We start from the raw sequence: 26,610 nt of genomic DNA, 5'->3' as shown, positions 1-26,610 counted from the left end.
ACAACAAATATATTCATAGATTATGAGAGAACATTCTACAAATGCTAAATGACTTTTAAATAATCCCCTCCGTAAAGCATATCCGAATTCTACCCATATGGATAATTTTCCTAGATTCAAAATGCCTTAGCTATACCACACTAGAGCATCTTTCCCTCCAATACAAGTCACCACGTTTCCGTTTACAGAAATTAATTTTTTGAGAGATTTGCTGCTAAGTTTGGAGATGGAACAATTAAACCAATGCTAAATGACCTAGCATGTCCAGCTTTAGATATGGTCAACACATCTCTATATAATGCAGACGACGGGGCATGGCGAGATCAATGTTTTGAGCGCATTGCATTGTTGGTTGATTTTGTCATTTTTCATTTCAATTCCTTCACCTTTAGCCATGGCTGCATCAGCAGATTCATCAGCTTCCCAATGCAAGATATATGAGAATGCAGAGAACACCCATCTGGGTAGCTGCCCATCTCAAGATTTTGCCCTGGCCAAAGCTTCTTCATTGGTTTATGAAACAATGAGGCTGAGAGAGATTGCAGTGGATTACACCCCTGAGGTCTGCCTTCACAAGCCCGAGGAAGATGAAATTGCCATCACATTTGATGAGAGGGGAGGAGCAAGATGGAGAACATTGAGGAAATACAGATACGGCAGTTTCAGTTCAAGAATTAAGTGCCCAGATGGAGACACCAGTGGACTTAACTGCAGTTTTTATCTATCATCCCTCGAGGGAGACAAGAGCCAAGATGAGATTGACTTTGAATTTCTAGGCAAGGACAAGGGAATTATACAAACCAATTTTTACACAGAGGGCACTGGCAACAGGGAACAGATTCATCAGCTTGGATTTGATTGCTCTGCCGACTTCCACGAGTATTCTATCAGATGGGGACCTGAAAGAATTGAATGGTTGATTGATGGGAAGATTGTGAGGAGTGATGTAGCCAAGAAAGGAGAGAGGTTTCCTTCCAAAACCATGTTTTTGTATGCCTCTGTGTGGAATGCAAGCTACATTGATGAAGGCAGGTGGGCAGGGCATTATTTTGGGCATCATGCTCCATACGTTTGCAGATACAGGGATGTCCACATTCCTGTTGATTCAGAAGTATAATTGTTGTGCCCTAATAATCTCTCTGCGGCTATCCTTGTCTTATCCCTAAGATTTCTTTGAGACTAGGAATTAGCTCTCCCAACTTGTTACTTCCAGCTTTCTTCTATTTGGTAATTTCCTATGAAGTTTTATTTCTTTTGAAGATCTATTCGTTGTTCACTTTTCTTTCTAGATCCAGTGACCTCTCCTGTTCATAAGTGAAAATTGATAGTTTTTCCATTTTTAAAAACCAAGAGGAAATTGTATCATCGTGTAGCCTGGTGTTAATGATCTCCCCTTAATATTGTTGGTTTCCTTGTATTTCTTATGTAAATGAATTGAGTTTTATTATGTCCTGTTTCTGTAACACATTTCATTGATACTTATTGTGCTTGCTTGAATCTATATGATTATTGTAATGTTCTTTGTAAAAATGCTATTTGGACGTTAAAATGGAAGATCTGTTCACCTACTCTTTATTTGTAATTATTTGCTTCTCCGGCAAAATATTTTAGACCACGCTGTCTGCAACCTAGTTGCTTTGCCAGTACTTTTAGTTTTCAGGTTACTTTTTAGTTGCTTATTAGTAATGGAGAATGTAACGATGTTTTAGTTAATCAATCATCAGAATTGGGAAAAATTTGGTGGATGGATCATGGAGTATGATCTAAGACATTGATGATAAAAATCACAACTGTTACATTCATGAGTACACTCAACCACTATCATGGACTCTGGAAATATAATGTGCTACTGAAAAGTTTTGCATTTTTTTCCATGGAGCTAATGGAATTGGGGTGCCTTATTTCTTCTTTGAAATATTTCAAAGAATGCTTGTAATATTGATGAAGGGTGTTCCTCTTAATACCATAAACACATAACGGAAACAAAGAAATAACAGCAAATGAGAGAATAAAATATGGACTTCTTATTTGCGCCTTAAATGCAGAATTACAGCATTCACAAGTACAATATGCTAACCCACATGGGCGCCTTCATTACATTAATATGCAAGACCAAGCTGCAAACTACCACTCAGAGCTGTCCTAGACAATGTTTGGATCTTTCTTAAATAGGCAATTTTATGCCGCTTGGAAGGTTTTAGATGCTCAAACTTAATATCTAGGGCTGACAGACCCTAACAATACATATAGAGTCGGCTAAATACATCTTTGATAAATTATTTTAGAAATTTCGGATAGCCCAACTTCGGAAGGTCATAACTCTCAAACCGTTGCTTCGATTGGCTATTATAACCATTTTTCGGAAACGCCAGCTTGTGATCTACAACCTTAATACAACATAAGAGCCCTTCCGTCGAGTTTTCGGACCTCATTCAGACACTTTAAGGCCTCCAACGGTGAGCTTGAAGATTTTTCTGCAAATTTTTCCATTGAAAATCTGCAATAACTTCTCCGATACTTAAGTTGGAGCAATGAGATTTTTATGGTAGGTTGATAAGTCTAAAATGAACCTTCATGTAGAAAATGAGAACATTCCGAGCTCGTATGAGAGACTTACTAAAAATAGCAAGTTCCCATAAATAGTAACCACCCTGTCTACTAGTTTTTATTAAAATAGAAAAGATTGAAAAGAAAATATTTTTGGGTGATGCAAGATTGCTTTTACACCCAAGATGCTCCTGCATCAAATACTTGAATTTCAAATAAAGTTGCAAAGACCAGATTGACATTTTGGTGCAATGGGCTGCTACCCAGCAAATTGATGCACAACTTCCCAGATTCTGATTGAAACTCAAAGCAAATCTGTATTACAAAATAGAGAGCCCACTGTCGTCACTTTATAACATTTCTATCTGATTTGGTCTCTAGTGACCTGCAACAATGGTGTTTATAGCAGGATTTACTGGCTTCTCAAAAGTTTCTGCAAGAAACGTCTACCCCAAAAATGCTACCCCAACTCCCTCTTCTGAAAAAAAAAAGTCAGAAAAAGAAAATTGCAGCCCCTCCCAAAATTGTTATGCACCTTCTAGAAGGCATCCGGAAACAAAATTATTAAAAGCTCCCTCCCCTCTCCCATACATTACTGAGCAACACCATTACTTGTTTACTAATCTTAGATTATTTTTCATTCAATTTTTAATGCACAAGAAAAGGGAATTTGAATTTTCAAATACAATTTCATTGTCATGTATCTAGCCTGCATTAGACATCCATGGTAGAAAAGGAAAAGTCACCCTGTCACTTCTCAAGAGGAAAGCCAAGGTATTTAACTTCAACTTTTGACAACCAAGATGAGTCTAAAATAGGTCTTCCAAACTGTTTTATCAAATATTCAAAGTATTGTTTGTTTCTTGTACTTCTATTCTCCGTGTTATCTGTTGTGAACTTTTCACATCATTGCTCCATTGCAAATGGGGACCCTTCCTTTTGCTTTTGGTAGTTAGTAGGTGCCAGTTTAAGAGTAGATTGACAACATTTCAGAAGTCCAAGTCTTGGATAGCCTAGGTTTTGAGGTAGTAGGGAGTATTCAAGTTCGATCATCAAGTTGAAATCTTAGACAAAAAATGAAGTTGAGATTGATCAATGATCAAATGAATGGGCAATTCATAAAACATAGGCAAAGAGGTAAATTGGGTCAAGCCCGAGAGGGCTTGGCAAATTCCAATTCTATCTTGACATTGATCCAAGCATTATCACGAGCAATGAATTTGGTTAGGTTGAAGTGAAAGAACAAGGGATGGGTGAAGTTGGAATGATCAAATGAGAACCATGGAGTTTAGGATGATAGGTGAGGATTGGAGATGAATTATACTAAACCAATTTTTGGAGAAATGATTCAATTCGAGTTCAAGGACTGACAAACAAATAACAATGCATTATGAATTCGAGTGGCAAAGACCAAGTTTAACAAAGGCAAGAAAAAGGGAAAATACATTATTTTTTGCCCAATGATGGCATGAATTCCGAAAATCCTAATGAATTGATGACCTGCAAAATGCAATGCTTTCAGCCCGATCCTCTTGCAATTTCCAGAAAACACTCAGTGATGTTGCCCAACTTCATGAAGATTTTCGAAAAAAGAGCTTGCACTTGCCCAAGTCTCATCTAATTTCCGAAAGTCATCATGTCTTTGCCCAACACACATGAAATTTCCAGAAGTGTGAAGTAGTTTTTGCCCAATCATATGGAGATTCTCGAAAATGCAATGTACTTGGCCCAACTTCCCATGGAATTCTGAAAATGACCTATGTGTTTTGGCCCAACTATGGCCTGATTTCCGCCCGGGGCATCATTGATTTCGCCCAACTAGGGGTGTATTTCTGAAATACATCATTGATTTCACCCAACTTAGCATGGATTATCAAAAATCTTATTCTGCCTTTGCCCAAGTGCCATGTCAATTCCAAAATTGGCTCCATGTAACTTGTCCCATACCATTCAGATTTCTGATTTTCACCATGTGGCTCCTGCCCAACTTAACCAAGATTTCCAAAAATTTTAAGTGCTCTTGCCCAATCTCCTTGTCATTTCCAAAAATCACACCATGCATTTGGTCCAACTTTGTGTTGATTTATGACTTTCACCCTTGGTGCTTGCCCAACACAACCCAGATTTCTAAAAATTCTAAGTGCTCTTGGCCAATCTCTGTCATTTCCATTGAGCAACAGATCAACTTCAGACTTGGACAACATTGAAAGTCAAGGTCAGTCATTGGAACAAGTCCAGATGTCATCATAAGAAACCAAGGCTAAAGGTTCGAATGGCAGATATATATAGAAAATTCAAATTCTGGAAATAAATCAGGCTGAGATCGAATTAGTTCCAGATTCAGGCTGCAAACTCAGAATTGGGTCATAAACAGCACGGTGAATGTATTTTCTTTAGGCAATATGAAAAGGTAGGGGGCTGGGTATGCCCTTTAGACAAGGGACTGAATGAAGACAAATTAAGTTTGAAGTCTTCATTTATTTTGGATTAAATCAGATAGAAGCCTTGCATTTTGAATTCATTGAATATCTTCACCGAAGGCTCTGATTTCATAAATACTAACCTCTTTTTGATTTGAAATAAAATGTAAAATGCAAATATCTAACAAAATGCTGTTGTTTTGCAAGGTAAAATAGGGTTGAGTGTGGAAGACAAGGTTCGAGTTTGAAGTTAGAGTTGGAGATGGTCAAGAATGTTGAAGGGCTATGGTGAGATTTTCAAGCAAGACAAAGGCAACAAGGATTTTAAGATCAACCATGAAGAAGTCCAACATCCATATTGAGAAGATCAAGTGAAGATACAAATGCAAGTCCAAGCCCAAGTACAAGATGATCAAAATGGAATTTGAAGAACAAGTACACCATTGTTGTCAAGTCCACAAGTCAGATAGAAGTCATTACAAACTTGAATTTAAAAAAAAACCAAGTTCAGTTAGATCGATTTAGCTACATTACTTCTAGAAGTGCAAGGCCAAGGTCGGAACATCAAGAAGACATCAAGATTTCAAGTACAAGTGTGAGTTTATGTCATGTCAATGAGACGGTTCCAAAGAGAAGATCTTCAAAAGATAAAAAAGACTTTATGAAGATGAAATTTGTTCAAGGACTTGGTAATGTTGAGTATCAAGAGATATGTTCTCCTTTCCAAGGGGCTGATAAAGTCTATAAGATAAGCATGCTGACGTGGTGCTCATTCACCTTCAATCAGTTAGATCATGCCAAGTGTCCTAGTAGAAGAGCTCAACAATATTATGTCTAGAATCATTGAGTTTTCCCAAAGGGAGAGGTCAAAGGAAGTTATTTTCTAAAAGAAGATTTGTTTTAAGCCCACGTAGCATTTTACCATTGGCCCACTTATTGTTGCCTTTTTCCATAAGCTTCTACCTACCCCATTTTCTCACTAGTCCTCAAAAGCAATGCAATTTTCTTTTTGGTCCACAAGGTGGTGCTTTCATGTAATTGGATTAACATTTAATAATTATTAGTGGTAGTTGAGGAAACACTAAGTAGGGCCTTGGGGGATTAATCTTGGTCCCTGATCTTGGCCACTCATTGTACTTGGGGCTTCTATATAAGGCCAACTTGAATCCTTTGTAAAGGAGAGACTTGGAGAGATTGCTGCAATAATAGTGCCAGAATTGTTCATAATTCATTGTTGTTTTTCATGGTGGATTACCTGTATCATTTTGGAGTATTGCATGGTTTCTACCACTTATTGTTGCCTTTTTCCATAAGCTTTTACCTACCCCATTTTCTCACTAGTCCTCAAAAGCAATGCAATTTTCTTATTGGTCCACAAGGTGGTGCTTTAATGTAATTAGATTAACATTTAATAATTTATTAGTGGTAGTTGAGGAAACACTAATTAGGGCTTTGGGGGATTAATCTTGGCCACTCATTGTACTTGGAGCTTCTATATAAGGTCAACTTGAATCCTCTGTAAAGGAGGTGGGACTTGGAGCGATTGTTGCAATAATAGTGTCGGAATTGTTCATAATTCATTGTTGTTTTTCATGGTCGATTACTTGTATCATTTTGGAGTATAGCATGGTTTCTACATTTCCTCACTAGAGCAGGATTTTATTTCAAGTTGAGTAGACGTAGATGAATGAAAGATATTGGTGAATGGGGATTAGTGGTTGAGCCAGTTTATTGATTGTAAGAAATAGGGCAAGGTCAGTTCGGGTCTAATTGCATACATCTAACTTCAATTGGAAAAGTTCATTTGGATAGCGCCTTCATACGGTATATAAATGAGTATTGACGATGTGAAAACCATTCTCGCATCCTTAGAAGATAACACCTCCCTTTGAATCGTTGATTTGGCAAAGAAAGGATTAGTTAGAAGCTCACCCCATTATCAATATTTTCTCGCATTCTCACATATATATTAGAGTTTCGAAACCCTTATCCTCTTTGTACTTTTTTGGTTGGAAGTGGTTAAAGTTGATATCCGTTGAATGAACAATGAAAGTCCCTCTATGATACCAACATATCACATCATTACATTTGAGTTAAGTCCACAATAAGGACCCTTGGAGAACTCTCATTTGATTAGACAATCTATATAAATTGTTTAGCATATGAGCTTTCAAATTCAAGAGAGAGTTGGAGATTTAGTGTTTCATTTGGATCACTAAGGATGTCTCATTTGGAATACTTGATGAGGGCACAATCCACAACTGAAATGGATACAACAGGAAAAGGGAAATATTATTATCAGAAGTGATATGCTACTATATTCAATACAATGAAAATAGACTCAAAGACATGCCCTACGGGCTTACAATGGTCTGATTTAGGAGAAAATCGTCCTCACAGTACCCTCTCTCAAACTCCACCAAGAACTGCCTTTACAATGCCAGAAATGTTCATAAATAAACCCCAATTAGGTTTAGGGTTAGGAATACATTTTAGAATATTCCATTTGGCATCCAGCGCCAAAATAGAAGGTTCTAGAAATCACGTCAGAAGTTGGTGTAAAATTAGAAGAATTCAAAAATGGTAGTCCAACTTCTAGGAGGCATAACTTTTGATTTGGGACTCCGATTGACAAACCATTTACATTTTTGGAAAGCTCTCCAAGTGCTATATAGGCCTATGGACCAGCTTTGCTCGTCCTCCATTTTTTGGGCCTGTACGAGGCCATTTAGTGCCTCAAATCTGACTTTGAAGTGCTCTTAGGAGGTCTCCAGGCAACTTAAAACTGCAATAGCTTTCAAATCGTAAAGCCTTTTGACCTGATTTTTTTTTGGAGTGCTTTAAATTACAATTATAATCATCCCTCCAACTTACACCCCTCTAACTCGTCATAATTATAACGCAATTACAAAATCACCTATTTTTTGCATTGGCACATATCCCAATGTGCTCAAAAACTCTAACCTAGGAAACCAATAGTGAAACTATGAGAGTTGGAACTTTTATTTGACCCAAATGGGTATCCAAAAATGAAAACACATTAAATAGAAACTAACACTAAGCATATTTTTGGGTGATACAGGATTGCCCTTACACCACTGGATGCTCCTACATTAGACACCCAGGGTAGATTGAAAAGTGACCCTGTCACTTTATAGCTGGTAGAGGAAAACCCAAATGGGCAACCTTTGTTGCGGATATCTAGGTTGAATCTTCTACTGGTTGTCCTTTTCAGTTCACTAGGTATTCTTCATACTGCCTGTTTCTGGTACTCCGGCCTACACAACTATCCAGAATTTCTTCTGTCTCTTCCTTCTTAGAAGTAGGAATTGGATATGGATCTAGCATCAACTCCTCATCCGCACCATCATCATGATATTCTGTTAAGTCTGCAACATTAAAAATAGGAGAAATGTGGATCCCATTTAGCAATTCCACCTCATGCATTTCCTGAATCATGCTTTTTCAAAATTTTGCAGGGGCCAAATTTCTTCATCTTCAGCTTGTTGTAGGTTACCCACTGGAAATCATTCCTTCCTCAAGTATACCATAACCAAATCCCCAACTTGGAACTCCTTATGTCTCCTCTTTTGATCTGCCCTAGCCTTATACTGTTGGTTCATCTTAGTAATATGTGCATATACCTCCTCATGTAGGTTCTTGACATGTTCAGCAAATTCTTCTGCCTCAACACTTGTCCTCTCCCCTTGCTCCATCTTCCTCAACTCTGGTGCAGTCCTTGGACTACTCCCATACGTAATTTGGAATGGTTATCTACCAGTACTTTTGTTCACAGAATTATTGTAAGCAAATTCTGCTTGTGGTAGAATCAAATCCCATCCCTTGGGCTTATCTCCTACTAAACACCTCGGCAAATTGCCCAAACTTCTATTCACTATTTCTGTTTGTCCATCAATCTGCGGATGGTGTGCAAAACTGAACTTCAATTCTGTCTTCAACTTCTTCCATAAAGTCCTCCAGAAATACCCCACAAATTTAGTATCTTTGTCAGAAACAATACTGTTTGAGAGACCATGTAGCCTCACCACCTCTTTGAAAAACAAATCTGCAATATGTACTGCATCATGAGTCTTGTGGCATGAAATGAAATGTGCCATCTTGGAAAACCTATCAACCGCCACAAATACTGAGCCATTAGCCCTTTGTGTCCTTGGCAATCCAAGAACAAAATCCATACTTATGTCCTCCCAAGGCTTCGATGGAACAGGCAATGGCTGATAGAGTCCAGTATTGTGACTAAATCCTTTGGTTGATTGATATACTTGACAACTCTGCACAAACTTCTTCACATCCTGTGACAATTGAGGCCAAAAATAATGTTCTCTAATAATGGCAATGGTCTTATCTCGACCAAAATGTCCTGCCATCCCTCCACTGTGTTTCTCCTTGATTAGGTTCTCCCTCATAGAACTCCTTGGAATACACAATTGACTTCCCTTGAACAACATACCATCCTGAATTAGGTAATCTAGCCACGTGGTCCTCTCTAGAGTAACAGGTTCTTTACAAGCCTTCCATGCCTCTGCAAAATTAGGATCCTCAGGGTACATATTCTTGAGTTCATCAAACCCAACCATTTCAACCTGCATTACTGTCAGCAACAACTGTCTCCTACTTAATGCATTTGCAACCCTATTAGACCTTCCACTTCTATGTTTCAATACAACTGTATCGCTTTGCATGAACTCTACCCATTTCACATGTCTCTAATTCAATTTACCTTGGCTATTTAGGTACTGCAATGCCTGGTGATCAGTATACAAAACAAATTCTTTTGGCAACAAATAATGCCTCCATTTCTTTAAGGCCTAAACTATTGCATAGAATTCCCGAGCATAATCAGAGTACTTCTTTGCATCATTCAATTTTTCACTAAAATAGGCAATAGGTTTACCTTCTTAGCTCAACACAACCCCAATAGCATTGCCACTAGCATCGCAATCCACCTGGAATACCTTGTTGGAATCAGGAAGTGCCAACACAAGTTGCTCTGTCACCTTCTTCTTCAACAATTCAAAACTCCTTGCCTGTAGTCCACTTGAACTCTTTTCTATCCCCCCTCATTGTTTCAGTTAGGGGTGCACATATGCTACTGAAATTTGTAATGAACTTCCTGCAAAAACTAGCTAGACCATGAAATGACCTCACCTCAGTAGCAGACCTTGGAGTAGGCCATTCCAAGATGACCTTCACCTTCTCAGGGTCCATTTTGAGACCTTTAGCTGATACAACAAACCCCAAATAGACTAACTCCCTTTTGACAAAGCTACACTTCTTCAAATTAATCAATAGTTTCTCTTCTCTCAACCTTTCAAGGACACTACGAATGTGCAATAAATGTTCATCCAATGATTTACTAAAAATCAAAATATCATCCAAATAGACAATAACAAATTTTTCGAAAAATTTCTTTAGTACCTCATTCATAAACCACATAAAGGTGCTTGGTGAATTGGTCAGTCCAAAGGGCATGACTAACCACTCATATAGACCCTCCTTGGTCTTGAATGCAATCTTCCTCTCATCTCCCTCTCGTATCTGTAACTGGTGATAGCCACTCTTGAGATCTATCTTTGTGAAGCACTGAGCTCCACTCAAGCAGTCCATAAGATCATCCATTCTTGGCAAAGGAAACCGGTACTTGATGGTTATTCTATTTATAGCCCGAGAGTTTGTACACATTATCCACTCTCCACCCTTCTTTGGTGCCGGCACTGTAGGTAGTGCACATGGACTTAGGCTCTCTTGAATTAAAGCTTTCCTCAACAGCTCTTGAACTTGTCTATTTAGCTCCTCAGTCCTAGTAGGAGTCATCCTATGAGCAGCCTTGTTAGGCAAACTAGCTCCAAGGACTAAATCTATTTGATGATTGATTTGCCTTGTTGGTGGCCACCCTTCTGGAACATTATCAGAGATGACATCTCCATATTCACTTAATAGACCTAAAACTTCAAGTGGAATTTCACTACCACCTTCCTTGTCTTTTCTAGGAATCAAAGCATAACACATACGCTGATGTTTCATGCCATCTAGAAGTTTTCTTCCATCAACAAGACATACCCTAGCAGTACTGCATACCTTTTCTCCCTCCTTTATCAAAGGCTTCAATTTGTGGCGAACTCCATCCTTTGTCAAAGAGTATGTATTTGCATGACCATCATGTACAACATGCCTATCAAACTGCTATGGCCTTCCCAACAATAAATGGCAGACATCCATTGGAATGATGTCATAGAGAACCTCGTCATGGTAACTCCCAATCTTGAACTTTACCAAACATTGCTCATTAACCAGGACCTTATGATCATCCTGCACCCAAGCAATCTGATAGGGTTTGGGGTGTTTCTCCCTCTTTAGCTTTAGCTTTGAGACCATCTCCTTTGACACCAAGTTGTCAGTGCTTCCACCATCAACAATCACATCACAACATTTACCCTCACATTTGCACCTAGTACAAAACAAACTCCTCCTTTGTCTAGGTTCAGTCTCACCGCTTAGTAAGACCCTTTCATTAACTAGAACCTCTCCTCTTTCTGCATCCTCTAAATGCGATGACTGTGCATCATCATCTACATGAGCAACCCTTGCTTGACCATCAACTCTCCTATCTATCCTTCCTTGGCGTTGAGGGCATTTGAAGTCACGATGACCTTCTTCATTGCAATGAAAATAGGTATTACGGAAGCCTCCTCTTCCTAAACCTTGTCCACGTCCTCTACCTCTTCCTCTTTAATCTCCAAAGTTTTGATCACGAGAGCGGCTGAAACCCTCGTTCCTCTGGTTTCAGCTAGTACCCACATCTTCATTTTTCCTTTGGTTCTCATTTCAGCCTCCAAATGACCTACCACCGCCCCTTCCTCCTTGACTGCGCCCTCTTTGCCTTCCATCAAACTTTTTGTTTAGCTTCTCCTCAACTCGCAAGGCAAATTGGTATGCCTCTTCAATGCTATTCATTCTAACCAGACTTAACTCCTCCTGAATGCTGGGTCTTAACCCACTAAGGTAACGGGAAACCTTCTCCTTGTTTACTTCTGCATGCCCCCCCCTAATAAGGACTCGGTAAAATTCTTCTGTGTATTCCTGGATAGATTTTCCCGCTTGTTTTAACCCTTGCATCTTCTTGAACAAATCAAGCTTGTAATCAATAGGAATGAACTGTTTCTTTAGTTTGTCCACCATGCGATCCCATCTTGTGATTTTCTCCTTTCCTCTTCTATTTCTTTCCAACTGAATCTCTTGCCACTAGATTTTGGCATGGCCTTTCATTTTGGCCTTCGCAAACTTAACCCTATCAGGGTCCGTGATATCCTCATACTCAAAATATTCCTCCAGCTCATTGATCCACTCGATCAACTCATCTAGGTTTAGATTTCTCGAAAACATGTCGACATCAATTTTAGGTCTTTTTCCAAGCTTGGAAATGGCCCTAAAAAGCTTCTCCGCCTGATTTAGGACTTCTCCGTCTCCTTCCCCTTCCTGCCCAATATTTCCTTCTTCATTTTCTTCCTCACTTTCGTCACCTACAGCAACATTCATCCCTCTGTGGATCTCCTCCTGCAATGCCTAGACTTGTCTCTAGAGGGCTCCAACCTCAGGAGTAACACCTTTGGCTCTTCCACCCCACTCCCTTTGTGGAGGCATCTTCTTGTATCAAATCCACACCCACACAGTCCTGGTGCAAATTGCCTCACAATTAGCGCTTTGTCTACATTCTGAGGAAAACCTACTCTGATACCACTTGATAAGGGCACAATCCACAACTGAAATGGATGCAACATGGAAAGGGAAATATTATTATTAGGAGTGATATGCTACTACATTCAATACAATGAAAATAGACTCAAAGACATGCCCTACGGGCTTACAATGGTCTGATTTAGGAGAAAATCCTCCTCACAGTACCCTCTCTCAAACTCCACCAAGAACTGCCTTTACAATGCCAGAGTTTAGGGTTAGGAATACATTTTAGAATATGCCATTTGGCATCCACTGCCAAAATAGAAGGTTCTAGAAATCATGTTAGAAGTTGGTGTAAAATTAGAAGAATCCAGAAATGGTAGTCCAGCTTCTGGGAGGCATAACTTTTGATTTGAGACTCCGATTGACGAACCATTTACATTTCTAGAAAGCTCTCCGAGCGCTTTATAGGCTTATAGATGAGCTTTTCTCGTCCCCCATTTGTTGGGCCCATACGAGGCCGTTTAGTGCCTCAAATTTGACTTTGAAGTGCTCTTAGGAGGTCTTCAGGCAACTTAAAATTGCAATAACTTTCAAACCATAAAGCCTTTTGACTTGATTATTTTTCTGGAGTGCTTTAAATTACAATTATAATCATCCCTTCAACTTACACCCTCTAACTCATCATAATTATGGCCCAATTACAAAATCACCTATTTTATGCATTGGCACGCATCCCAAGGTGCTCAAAAAATCTAACCCAAAAAACCAATTGTGGAACTATGAGAGTTGGAACCTTTATTTGACCCAAATGGGTATCTAGAAATGAAAACACATTAAACAGAAACTAACACAGAATATTTTTGGGTGATATAGGATTGCCCTTACACCACTGGATGTTCCTGCATCAATACTAAGGATGTTTTATTTGGAATACTAAGTATTTGATTTTGCATGTTGAAGTGGTCACAAAACTCACATCAACAAAAAATGATGCAAGGGCATCAACAAAGTTTATTCGTGTAACTACCAACAAGTACGAGCATTTCAAAGTTATATTAAGATATGGTAGATCTCTTTATAGGTGAAAAATCCAAAAAAATGTGAAAAAATTGAAAATCCAAAAAGAAAAAGGTCTCTCAATGGATGGGAAATTTTCTTGCAATCGTTGAGTTGATATTCTTCCAACTTGGTTTGATTTGAACATTTGGCTACATCCACATGGTTTAAACAACTTTTTATCACCAAGGCAGTGTAAAATACATGGCACCACTGAGCATGAGGAGATGCATTGTTTGGTATTTACCTTGAGGATGGAATTAGCATTGCGATGAAGAATTTCTTTATGAAATGTGCACAAACCCCTGATATTGCTGAGGTCAGAATCATAATTTCATGTACACATGGAAAAGGTCAAGGAGGCACCAAGTTTGGAAAGAAACAAACATGAAGGAAATACTTGGTGCCAATCATTGGTGTAGTCTGAAAATCAAATTGTCCATCATGCCAAGGTACCATCAGCCTAGTCAAGTTTCAAATGGGGTGTTATGAGGAGTCATCAAAGGAAGGAAATGAGGATGGCATTCAACACCCAATTTGGATGCCAAAAGATGAGTATATTGCATCCTCATCCGAGGAAGAAGAAAACAAGCTACAAAGGGTAGTATGGGTGAGCTAATAACTCAAGGTAGTCTAGTGAGGATAAACTTTCCTTTATTATATCTCATGAGGAATTTATTCGAAAGAAAATCAAGTAATCTGTGGAATACATTTAAGGAAGAGAAGCGATAGAAAGTGAATATCATCATTTGGAAATGCTTAGAATGAAGAACTACAAGTTTTTGTTGCAAAAGATGATCCTCAAGGGTGTGAAGTAAAAGACCTATTACAACAAGGGGTGATTTCAATATGCCTCAAGATAGTTGTTACATCCCCTATTTTGCTGATTTTGAAAAAATCTTTTAACCGTTGATATTTCAAGTAGTTAGTTAAATCAATTACTCAAATCTGAAGTTCATATGGATGGGAATATTTGTTGATTTTTATGTTTCATGTGAGGAGGAAGATGCTAGTTAAATTACCTGCTATTGCAGTTAACTTGGTTATTAGTTATGATAACTAATTTCAGTCGATCGATGTAGAAGTATGCTTTCGCCATGCTAATTCTTCTTGCAAGTAGTGCAGTGATGAGGGGAAGCATTGGCAGAGAGGGAATCGGGTACGAGAGCACCATCCTACTACCAAAGTTAACAGTTATGAATCTGAACCACCATGGTCAGGGAACGCAAGCTAGGACAAAGTGTCATGGCCAAAATCTTAGGGCAAAACACAACTAATTTTTTTTTTGAAATCACATATCGACATATGCATGTTACAACTAAGCTAGCGCAGAGTTACATGATCAAAATATATCTATTCAGCATTTTCGAATAACAGTTATGTTCAATAGGTGGTATGTGTGGTTACATGTTTAAATCACTGATTGAAAGTGATCTCTTAATTTGGTTGTTTATCATAGGCTAATACTCTTATCAGTAACATGTTTCTTTAACATCCTAACTAGGCCTTAGGTAACACAGGTTAAATAATTATGTTTCGAGTACCTTTAGGATATAGTTGATTAATTGTTTGATTCTAGCTTGGTGACGAAGTCAGATGATTTGTTTCATTCGATGCTCTAGTATCACAACATAAATAATACTAACGAGGAATCCTATTACATATATTTAGGGTTCTATCCTTGTGATATATATAGATCACGTTTATAAGAATGGCTTGTGAAGTCCTAATTAACGTAGGTTCACGGTTGCATTCATGTTTGCTTCAATACCATTTGATTTCATTCGATATTATCTCCTAAATCTATATCCTTTTACGTATTAGATCACATCAAATAACTACTATGTTTTCTTTTGTTTTCATTACATTGCTCATACTCGATTACAATTATTATTCAACATGTACTTGTTTGCCTCCTTGTAAAATATAGCATATATATATATATATTACATTGTCATTCGCTTCATGTTTGAATGTTGTCTACATCAGTAACTAATATTAATGTATACAACATATTGCCTTGAAACATCTAACACATACACTAACCACAATACTCTCACAATTATACTTAACATCAATGGTGATAATGAAGTGATAATAATTAAATTTATGAGCCATCCCATATTAAACCTTATTGTAGTTTTGTTAACGATAAACTAACCCAAAGTTGATACTAACTAACAACTTCCCACGATTACTAATCTACTAATTTTCTAACTACTTAATATGTATTTTGCATCAACTCTCTTTATACATAACTGCAATCTATGCGTTATTTTACATACATGCTACATACTATATTATATACCCACAATGAATATTAATTATATACATCATAATCTAATATCATTTGTCTATACCCTTTTAACAACCAACCAAACTCCAATTATTCTTTATATATATATATATATATATATATATGATAATGACGGGTTATTACAAGTCACACCTATATATATATATATATGATAATGACGGGTTATTACAAGTCACACCTACACTATACTTGTAATGCCATACAACCATTATCTAATTAACCTCTAAATGCCAGTTGATACGAATGACCACCTTACTTTGATATATAAAGCAACAACTAATAATTGCACTAGTTATATCAATTACTACTATTGATTTATATCAGTTAAGATACTAGTAACTATCCTAATTATTTATTTCTATATCCACTATTTGCTACACACTAATCCTACTAACTTACTATTAACAACCTATTTACTAAGTAATCCATTTATAATATACTAACTATTAGACTAATCACTACTAATTAACTTATACTTGTTTGCTTTAATAATTCCCTAAATTCCTATTAATAAACTACCCTCTAAATGATGACTTTATAACTAATGAATAATGTTAAATACTAATCCTAACTACTAACTATCTTAAGCTTTTACCTCTTTGCCCCACGTGGGCCCCCTTGCCCCTACTCCCTAAATCCCTAGGCATCACTTCCTAAACACTATTTCCTTTATGCCTTTCGTCTTTTATACTAAGGTGGTGGTTTTTCTTTTATGGGGCCTGAGCAAAATGACATGGAGATGTAGTGAGGTTGTTGTCCCCTGACCACTCTCCCTACGTACCTTCTCCTTTATAGCTTGGTGCCTATCTTGAAAACATGACACACTTGAGTGATGTGGAGAGGCGTGGACAAGTTGGGTTAGGTGGGCACTTTTTTTGAAATGCTATTTTTTGCTAAACATAATCATGTGTATTTCCCCCATACAACACCTTGGTAAATGGGAAAGTGGGAAAAGGTGGGGCATCTTGGCCAATGCGTAGCAAGGGGTTGTTACATGACAAGGCCTCCCTTTTACCTTTTTGATCTCCTTTCTCAATCCACGTCAGACCTTAGGTTTGGGTGGGCGCATGGCATGAAGAAGAAAGGAGAAATGCGTGGACCGAGGTGGTGAAGGGACAAGTATGGTGATATTTTGATTGTTTTTTAGTGTGACTTCTTTACACAAGTCTTAGTCACGGGGCATTTAGGAAGTAGCCCTCTTTTTTTTGAACTTGGCAATGTTATTATTTAATAGGTGATTGGTCTATTATTATTTAGTGGACTTATTTAGTAGATGAAGATGCTAAAGAATATACCTTTATGATTATTATATTGGTCTGTAATTCGGGATGGGATTATTTGTCCCTCCCCATACATTTTCCATAGAGAGAAATTTCATCTACAACTTGTTTATTCATGTTTTCTTAAGGTATGTTTTCCCACTTAGTTTACCTTCTCTATTCAACTATGGAGATGTGAATTTTGTTAGTGTGATGTTATTCTAACCTGCTAATGTATATATCTAGATTGATAAATCTAACAAATTCACTTGATCAATAAATTTAATACATGTAGTGCATATGAGAGTAAGATCAAGTATGAACTAATAGATCAATTCTTCCTACCTATGATGGTACTTGATATGAAATTTCTTAAATATGGACAACTTTGAAATGCATTTTCTTATGTTATTTCATGATTCAAAATGAGTTTGATACAACATATGCATGTCCATTCCTTGAATATCAAAAGCAATAGGCTAACTTGTTTGAGATGAATCTCTTTTACATTTCAAACAATATCTGTAATAAATAATTTCCATGTCCTTTTTGGGCTTTCACAATCAGCAATTTCCATGCCTTTTCGGGGCTTTCTCAATCAACAATTTCCATGCCCTTTCAGGGCTTTCACAATCATCCTCTTCACAATAAATTCCCAAACACACTACCATCTGTTGGAAATGTAATATAGACTGGGTGACTAAGAGGGGAGGGTTGAATCAAGAACCAATAAAACTTTAAACTTAATTCACCAATTAAACCATCACCACATAATCTGATCTAGTTGCATGCATGAAAGAACGAAAGCCATAAAACATTTATAACACTTTGACACAAGATATGGTAACCAAGAAACCTTCCAAAATCGAAGGTAAAACTGGGGTGGGGATGATACCCACAAGCTTTATGATTGCAATATAAAATTGGCCGGTTAAGGTTTACAATTGACCACTTCTGGTGATCTGCCCTGTTAGGAGCAATAAGGACTCTTAGGTGCACCTTGTTAAAGGATTTAAAAACATACAATGAAGTATGCACTCTGTTAGGAGATTTGGAGTAAGATTGTTAAGTCCACCTTGTTAGAGGATTTGACTGATGCACCTGTTAGGATGAACCAGTGATTGATCTCTGATCTGCAACTCTGATTTGCCGAATGAGATTCCTTGAATTACAACGATCACTTGACTGTAATAGATAAGTCTCTGCTATTCCTTATACTGCTTGTAGCCTTCTTCAATCTGCACTCATCTGCTTCTTACTTGTTCTCATACATTCTGCTTATTACCATTTGGATTTGATACAATGTATTACATATATATCAATCCAATTAATTACCTTCTGGAGTTGGCTACAATACCAAATTCATCATAATTCACTAAGTTGGCCCATTGTTGTAACTCGAGTTCTAAAGTCAACTCGGTGATGTTTTGACACTCTACAAACACTGTTAACACTCGACAAACTCTGGCACTTGGTTGACATTGAAGCTCGGTCCATACTAATCACTTCGAGTAGAAGGAACTCGATCAACATTGTATGACTCAGTGAACACTGAGAAACTTTGTAGTTATTGAATTACTTGGTTGACACTACATGACTTGGTCAACACTTAATTCAATTTGTTAACACTACGAGCTTGGTAGACACTGACATACTTGGTTAACACTACAAAGCTCGGTTAACTCTAAGATCTTCATCACTTACACTGGAAAGCTCAATAGACTCTGCTACACTTGAGTAACATTGTGCTTTGCCTCTGAAGCTTGGTAGGCGTTGTAGAACTCGACAAGCACTGCAATCTATCTCAGATGCTTGGTAGACACTATGAAACCAATTGACTAAGTGTTAAGTCACTAATAGACAAATTGACCTTCATGTCAACACCATCAACTATAGATTTCTTGGAGCCCATACTCCATAAACTTCCTCTCTCCACCACAGTTCTCTTATCACTCCCAAAGCAAGATATGAATGAATATGGCATACAATGGAGCCCATATTCCAAGGTTCTCAACTCCATTGTCAAGCCCAACTAAGCCCTTCACCGTGGACTTCTCTTCCCTTCCCAAAGGGTGAGTGAAGTCCTTACAACCATAAACAACACTCATATCCAAAAACAAAGTAAACAAGAGGCAAGAAAACAATGCAACCAATCCTCATGTACATCACAACACAACACAATGCAATCTACTTACAATATGAACTCACACTCCTTCATACTCATGAATACAACACCATTGTAAGAATTTGCCTTAGGGCAAAATTCACCCAAGACCAAGGAACTCAAACACAAGCACAACAATAGACCAAAGAGAGTATGATCAGAATGACGATATATTCATTCAATATTGATTGAAAGTACACTAGGAGTGCCTATATATAAAGGCCTTTGGAAAGCTTCTAGAATGCATAGAAGTCAACAACGTGATAAGTCATACAACCAGGGACATGTCCACTAGATATGGATTATCCTCCATTAAGCACAGGAGTAAGTGCGATGATCTGAGGATAAGCCTACTATGGTGTAGCATGCAAAATAATGTTGTAGTACCATGTGCTAAATTAGGAGTGCGAATAACTATGTTGTCTACATGACAACTCAGTTAATGATGCAAACTCCAGTGTTGTAGACACCATGTGCTGAATTAGAGTTGCTTACTCCAGTGTTGTCAACATGACAACTCATGAGAGTACGTAAACTCCTAAGTGTCTCACCTAAATAAATGATAAAATAATGCAATATAATAAAATAATGCATTAACCTAAGTAAACTTAAGTAAAGTGTAAATAATAAATACATATTTACACCAACAACCATTATGCAAGTTTTCAAGAAAAATAACTACATGGGCAAGAAGCACCAACCCTGATCCTATGCAAATGGCCATTAAAGTTGAAGAAGAGCTCCCTTTTCCTTCCCTCCAAGTCTCCAAACCCTAAGTGTCTCTAAAGTTAGAGAGTGGGTAGACAACTCACTAATTTCTCCCAAGCTCTCTAAAAAGGCCTCTATTTTCTCACTAGCTAAAAATGGCCCTAACAAGAAGCCTCCCTTTCTTACATCATTTTCTTCTTCTAAAAATACATCCTTGACCATCTAAGAGGGTGTGGAAGAAGTCATGTGACATTCCTAATTCCGAAATGCTTTGAAAGTGACTTGTTTGGAGGGTCTCCAAAGTCATCTAGGCCCACTAAAGGTTATATTTAGACCCTTAATATGTTATACTATCATGTGAGTGACTTATTTTCACCAAAATAGCACTTTGGGACCACATTTGGGCCCTCTAAAATCCTTATCAAGTTTAAATCCGAAATGCACATGATGGTGACCCATCCTAACACTCTCCCAAGTGGGTTTCCTTAAGTATAAAATATTAAAATGAGGATTAGGTTTAGGTTAAGTTACTCTTGCCCAAAACCCTAAATGACAAGTCATCACCACATGGACAACACAAGTGTCAAGTGATACATAAAAACAACACATTACATTTATGGCGACTTGTCTCTAACTATACATGAATTCAAAACTAATATACACATACAATTCACATTTATGAAATAAAACACATTACAACGAGGTTCGAATCTTTCCACAAATTTGCCCTTGGCTATGTTGTGTTTACATGGGTTTGAGCCCTAATTCCTTGTTTAATTCCATGGTTCATTTCCTGCATACTAAACTCGAGCATCAATAGTCCAAGAAAATCAGATAAGCAATATATAAATAAGTGCAATTAAATCATTATCACATCCAACATTAGGTTTGTGTTTTCCATCATTTCCAATTCACCTGTCCTACTACAATAGCACATGAATATTGCAATATTAAAATATCATAATCTATCCTTTAACACTAATTCTCACTAAAACATTACAATTATTATTTCAAGCATTTCTACAATTCAGTTTCTATCAAAATAAATGAAATATTGAGAACATCAAATTGAATCATCAGACCATATCAATTAGGTCCTAATACACAAGTGCGGATTATCAAAATGCATATATTAAGATACATAACCATATAGTCTCAAAACATCGAGTTAGAAGTACCAAAATGTAAATATATCATCTATGCTATGATGGTCGGGTGAGGCCTCACACAAAGTAGACATATGTCAAGTGACCACCATGAGCTAACTAGGTCAACAAGCTTAATAAGATATATGAATATTCACTAGTGCTATAAAGAAAATAAGAATAAATGTTACCTTTGCGAAAATGAGTTGATCTCAAATCCTTCTTGTATGTCAAACATGTTCTAGTATAATGGTACCCATGGTACTTACGTACATCTCTACATGTCACATACATGTATATGTATGTATGCGTATATTCAATTATGACATATATGTATACATATACTTATAAAACAACACATGCATAAAAATATGTATATTTGGAATATTATGTATATGTACTTATGTGTGTGTGTGTGTAGCACATACAAATATATGTAAATAAAATAGGTATCATTATAGTAAAACATGGGAATTAATTTATTATTTTTAACTTATGACAATGAATTATTATTTAGAGCCCAATGACTGCATTCTTTTTACTCATTATTTTGGCCTTGCATTTTAATTCAAAATTGGAACTCCTATTCACCACCTTGCACCTTCTTTCCATGTACGTAACTCTTTTTTGGGCTCATATTTTCAAGTAATTGAGTCTCATTCTATAAGAGTGCCCGTTCGCAACCATTCATAGGTTTCTTCTGAGTGAGTATTCTTGCATTTACGACACATCATTCTACAAATATTGCCTTGTCAATACGATATCACCTTAGTGACAATTACTGAGAAATATCAAGAGACCATACATCATTTTATTGGTATTGCATTTCTGAGTGGCCTTCGCTATAGCAGTTCACAGTTGGAGCATTTGCATCATATATTCAGTGTCTCATTCTCATTAGGTTGCATCTCAAATTGCTCATAATGCTTTTAATTTATATCATGTTTGGTTTATTTGAAAGATAGTTAACCAGCCTGCAAATGTTTTTAAATTATAAATGTCTATTTCTCAAGTTAACCAGCCTGCAAATGTTTTTAAATTATAAATGTCTATTTCTCATGAAAGATTTGCTATAGCATGACGTGAAATCGCATAACCAATTCTGATATAAAATCCGAACAGCCCTGTGAGAGCCAAAGCCTGCTGTAATATACATGGCTTTGTTCAATAAATCTTTTTGTATTGATTAGTTGGGAGAAGCTGCAAGTACGGGGACATTAAGTATCCATATGTCTCTGAGACTGGAAGGCTTACCTCTCAGCAGTGTAGCTTCTAGCAAGTTAATCATGATTTGAATCGAGGAATACAATCATAATCTCATTTAATAATCCCCCTTAAGGAGTGCGGGAGACTTGTTCTATAAAATATAAATCTGTAAGTACCACGAATGTTGGATGGGTACACCAATGATCATCAAGGAAAACCGAGTAAGGCTGAGATAAAAGGTGTAAATCATGGAACTATGGACTGTGTGGGAATGTCTTGCAAAATTAAGAATCATGTCAATAATAATATAAAGAAGAAAAGTAAATCTAAGTCTAGAAAACTACAAGTTAGTTAGCTCATGGTGGTACATTGAGGAATGTCTTGTTTGTCAAGTCAAACAGTGGGTGATTGGGCACACAACGTCCATGTAAATCCCTAGCTAGGGTAGGTTTAGTGGTAATTGATGCTGCTGTAATCACTAGAGGTCAGAATAACCCCTGGTCGGATAGATAGATTGTTAGGAGGGTATCCAAGGTCTAGCCAATGGAGTAGTTGACACTCTAACAATAGGATGCTCAGGTGACAAGGCGTGATGGTGTTCCTATGTGCTTTCTTGTGCAGGGTAGGGCCATTCTTAGTTGAGAGTGAGAGGGGATACACTAGGTCCGTGGTTGGGTGGTTAAGCCTCTTTCAATGCTTCTCTCCACCAATTCCCAAACTTGCATAAGACAGATCAAGATTTCATTCATAGCCTAATGGGGTTAACAAGCATCTTATTCCTTTCCATGTGCATCTAAATTCAAATTATATGTATAATTGATTTTGTTGCTATTGCATTACTTTCCTTTCAGTAATTGAAAAGATATTTAAGTGTATCAAGTAGTTAATGATCTTCTATATCATGTTCGTAACAATTAGTTTTCAATTTCTCTTGGCATTTGTTAGTTATGATATTTTCGAGAAACAGTTAGTCTGTTATAACAGTCAATTCCCTTTCTTATGAACATGTAATTTGCTCATTCTTGTATGATAATAGAAGTCAATTAAAGGATAGGAATTTAGGTCATTATATATGGTATTAGAGCTCTGGGTTCGACATTGAACCTTGGGCTCATGATTGTCTTCAAAACCGAAATGCAATGTTGCAATGAAAAGAAGACATGGACCCTAATGACACCTCAGAAGAAACCCTGTCCATTTCTTTGTAATAAAGAACGTGCCCAAATTTGACTATTCACAATGTTCCATCCCCAAAGATGATGAGACATTAGCCCATGCTCTGATCAGAATCGGGAAAGTAAGAGTCAGGTGACTCCTGTCAAGAATGCAGCCATAAGAAAAGAAATGTGGTTGGCAAATTAGTAAACCAATTGGGGCTTCAATTCATTGGCAATTTAGGAATAAAAATGCTACTCATTAAGGCCAAATTTGCAGTCAAACTGGGGTTGATTCACCACTGCAGATCAGAGGGGGATTTTGATTTGATTTAGTGTTAAAAATTAAAATGCTTGAGATATCCCCCTTTTATAGGTGCCAAAGACAATCAAGGAGGAGCTGACCTGGTTAGGGCCTACCTAGCCCAAAAATAAATGAATTCCATTAATCTAATTGGCCCAATTAGAGGGTCGACTTGGCATATGTAATGTCCCCATTTTTGGTAAGCTCTCGCAGTGGATTGAGTCAGTTCATTATAGCAACCCTTGTGAGCTGACAGGATGATTTGGGGGTTTTAGTTATGGACTTACTATTTTTAGTAATTTAAATTTAGGCAGTTGCCATATTTGGCAGTGCAGATGGTGGCACTGGCAGTTGGCCGTCACTTGCATTGGATGGGACTTTTTGTGCAGGTTCTTATTTATTAATTATTTCATTAAAGTTTCATTATTATAATAACACTTTATTATAATAATGTTATAAAATGATGTTGTGTTGGTGAAGTTTCTTAAATGAAGTTGCATTTGGAAAACTTTGTGCCTATGGGGACTATAAATATGAGCTGATTTGATGAGAAAGGCATCCAATTATCTTATTTGTTTTTGTTGTCTTGGTGACATTTCTCAAGTTATTGATTTTTAATGCCCTTGCTGAGGTATAAGGGTTTGGAGCTATTAAGTCTTCCATCTTTGTATCCCTGTTGCTTTGGAAGAAATCATTTATCCGCTGAGGTATAGTTAATTGCCATAACTTTCCTTTTGTTTAGATTGTTTCTGACAAGTGTTCATTGTTGAAGGGATCTAATTGAAGTGTGGAGGCATTTGCTGCTGTAAACAATCCATACGACCTGCATTTTTACCTGGGAAATTATTGCGCATGTTTAGGCTGCCGTCCACATTTCCTGGGGCAGCGATTGGACTTTGTTTGCATCAGCAGACATTCAAGCAGGGTCTGCAATCTTCATTTCAGAGATGTCATTCATCCCGAGGGCCAGATATTTGCATAAAGAGGGCCTGTGTTCAACACAGGAAGATTGCTTATCATCTGCTATCAACCTTTTAAGGGCCTGCATTCAATCTGTTGTAGCTGTGATTTAGCATAGACAGGCTGCATGTGGGAATTAAGGGCCTGCAGCTAGGTTTGTGTGACATGCAATCATTTACCAGTACCTGCGCTTAACATTGGAGATCCATGGTTACAATCTGGGAGGTCTGCGTTGTTCAATTGGAGACTTGTATTCATTTCTTAGGCCCTGTGATCAGTACCTTAGTGCATTGTTTTACTGAGAAAGGGAGGGTGAAGATCGATTCAGCTTGCAGTGTGATTCTGGAGGATTGCTTGGTTAAAAATCAGGTTCTATGTAATTTCCAATTCATAGCGACTTAATAAATTAGCACAGTTCAACTTTGGCATCTATTGTCCAGTTTGGTATTTAGATTCAACATTTACATTAAATGTAGTTAATTTTGCAAAGAAGTCATATGTACCAAAAACAAAAAAACAAATACATTCAAAACAACATATATAGTGACAACATACTCGTCTGGCAAGTGTTTGTCGAAATGCCAAACATTTGATTAGTGAGAAAATTGATTGAATTAATGTTTATCTAAGCTATAACCAGGGAGAGGGTTTTTACAACATATTACTTTTTTGAATTTCCAACTTGGACTACAAACAAATGACTAATGTCTTCCTTATTTTAGAAAACTTGAAGGATCAACTTCTTGGGTGGGAATCCTCTAGAGAGTGGATTTCCACAGTGGGAATCCTCTGGTCAGAGGATCTCCACCAGGTATGACAAAAACATTTCATTCCAATTTCGTTCATTTGGTGTCCAAATCACTTTCTTTTAACTTTTCAATGATTTGTCTTTCACCTTGCACGAGGAAAATAATATTAAAAGGAAAGGGGAAACTCCAAATTGCCGGGAGGATTAATGTAGCGAGAATCCTCTACAAAGAGGATATGCATGGTGAGAATCCTTTGGCTAGAGGATTTCCACTAAGCCTAAATTTTCTTCCCCTCCAACAATTCCAACACTTTCCTTCTTATCAATCAACTTAATCTCAACTCATCATTCTTCACCTCCAACACTTGGTTGGAGTCAATTATGGCACAAAATAAAAAGGAAGAAATTTTGGTTCGAGAGGGATTAATGTAGTAGGAATCCTCTGCTTAGAGGATTTCTACCACCCACGAGATTTCCTTGAAATGACAACCAAAACGTATCCTATTTCAATCTTTCTTTTACAATTTCTTGTTCCATTTTCTCTCTTGATGTTGGATTCATGCCTTAGACCAGATTTGAGTGCCTTGGAGGGTGGTGGAATTTGGGCTTAGGAGGATCGATGTGGTGGAAATCTTAAGGAGAGAGGAATTCCATGGTGAGAGTCCCTTGGAAAGAGAATTTCAACCAAATATGATTTTTCCACTTAGACTCCCAAAGCTTGCTCTCACACCCCTCATGCTAGTTCTTTCATTAATTTTTAAGTTGCTATACCTTAGTATGATTTTGGATCAGTTTTGAGTTGTTGAGGAGAAGGGTGGAAGACCTCCTATTACTTATATCACTCGTTGGATCTAGGTAACGCTCACAAAGGTGAAGCACCGAGACTTCCCAAAGGTCACCCATCTCAATACTACTCCAACT

The 26,610-nt window shown here is 37.4% G+C and overlaps 1 pseudogene across 1 annotated transcript; it reads left to right on the top strand.

Moving 5' to 3' along the window:
- The first annotated feature begins 261 nt into the window (after positions 1 to 261).
- LOC149540693 (xyloglucan endotransglucosylase/hydrolase protein 4-like) lies at positions 262 to 25,369 on the top strand (annotated as a pseudogene). Its single transcript, XR_016356429.1, has 2 exons — positions 262 to 1,227; positions 24,754 to 25,369. The product of XR_016356429.1 is annotated as a xyloglucan endotransglucosylase/hydrolase protein 4-like (transcript).
- The last annotated feature ends 1,241 nt before the right edge of the window (positions 25,370 to 26,610 follow it).

Source organism: Cupressus sempervirens, chromosome 9 (assembly GCF_028749045.1).
Source record: "Cupressus sempervirens isolate cs-2001-9-10 chromosome 9, ASM2874904v1, whole genome shotgun sequence".
Lineage (NCBI taxonomy): Eukaryota > Viridiplantae > Streptophyta > Pinopsida > Cupressales > Cupressaceae > Cupressus > Cupressus sempervirens.
The sequence above is the reverse complement of the archived record's forward strand: the minus strand, read 5'-3'. Positions and strand labels throughout refer to the sequence as shown.